General features: G+C 38.8%; 1 protein-coding gene across 1 annotated transcript in view; it reads right to left on the bottom strand.

Moving 5' to 3' along the window:
• The window catches only part of LOC102203782 (E3 ubiquitin-protein ligase HECW2-like), a 63,055-nt gene that overhangs the window by 32,817 nt on the left and 28,626 nt on the right, over positions 1-1,612 (bottom strand). The window lies entirely within an intron of this gene.

Consider the following 1,612-nt stretch of genomic DNA (forward strand, 5'->3'; position numbering starts at 1 on the left):
AATGGCACATATTGATGTGCCATCCTGGACCGGATGGCAATTTAATACGTCCGTTTCTGTCAGTATGGAATTGACGTATTGATTTCGTATTGAATATGTCATTCCTTTATTGGACTACCTTTGCAAAGTCTGTAGGGTCCAGACATCGACCCTAGCCAAATGCATAACCAGTGAAAAACGGTCCAAAAAGAATGAGGATGTGGAGACGCAGATAATCGACAAGTAGTTTGATGGTGTCGTACCCTTGTGGGGAGATTAGGACTGTTCTGCCCTGTGACAGTCTGGATGAATACCTGCTGTTAGTAGCTCCCTTATTTGTCCTGCCAGGTCATTGAGTGCTGTTAGTATAGAGATGCAGGTAGAGGCAGTAGAGGGGCACTATTTGTGATCAACTATGAAAGGTCACTATTGTGACCTTTAATTGGTCTAATTATCACAAAAGTTAAAGTAAAAAGATGAGTTTTGGTGCAGTTTTTGGTGCATAAATACTACATGCAATAGTGAGCAGACTGTTGTGTATTGAAATGTATAATATAATGCCCTGTATAATCATAATGGTAATAGGGGTAGCATGAGGATTGGGTTGGGGCCTTTCTGTATGGAGTGTGTATGTTTTCTTCATGGCTCCTCCCACAGTCCAAACATATGCAGTAAGTGGAGTTAGTCTGTCTTCATGCATGCTCAATCATCCAGTTAAGGAAATCAGTTAGTCGGTGGTGCTGGTGTCAGTCATTCTGCAGATGTTTATAAGGTTGGGGAAACCTTCAGTCAGCTGAAACTGAAGAACCGATGATTCTAAATTGTCCATAGGTGTGAATGTGGAACATGACTACGGATGATGTCTGTCTGTGTTGACCCTGCGACAGACTGGCGATCTGTCTTGGGTGTACCCCACCTGTAATCTTATCACAACTTGGATAGCCCTCCCATAGCCCCAAAGTTTGATAAGTGGAAAGAGAATGCATGGATGGATGGATGCTTAATAATAATCAAAATAATAATAATAAGAAGAAAATATTTGTGTCTGGAGTTGAAATGGTCAAAAGAACATTTGGTTAAACTTTTGCTCAGTGCCTTGGATATGGGTTTTTACATATGGATTTGTTGATCTGGTTAGATGTGCAAAGGTCATGTTAAACTTTCACATTGTTACACATGAAACCACTCACATTTAATGTAAAAAATATAATTACTATAATCATTAAAAGATCAGGCTGAAAATCTGAAAAGTCCTGATATACATGGCCAAGGTTTTTATTTTTAAAAATGCATTTCTTACGCTCTACATACTTGAATAATATGTAATGCTTGGATGAATTAAACTCCTCTGGTATGGACAGATCTATTGCTCAAGATAGCTACATTACAGAAGCAGAAAAATTATTCAATATGTTGTTAAAGAATTAGGTTTGTTACACATGAGGATAAAACTACAGCAGAATGTTAAGACTTGTATTCTTCTTCTTACAGCATGTGAACAATGTGGACCCAAAACAGTACAAAAAGAAAACTGCGTAACATGATGACGAGCAGACAAAAGCTGAGGGTACAAATAAACATGGAGACACTTGCAGAAAGTGAACATACAGGTGCAAGCAACTGGGAGATCGTG

This window comes from Pundamilia nyererei, unplaced genomic scaffold (genome assembly GCF_000239375.1).
Source record: "Pundamilia nyererei isolate P.nyererei 1_Seehausen unplaced genomic scaffold, PunNye1.0 scaffold00212, whole genome shotgun sequence".
In the NCBI taxonomy this organism is placed as follows: domain Eukaryota; kingdom Metazoa; phylum Chordata; class Actinopteri; order Cichliformes; family Cichlidae; genus Pundamilia; species Pundamilia nyererei.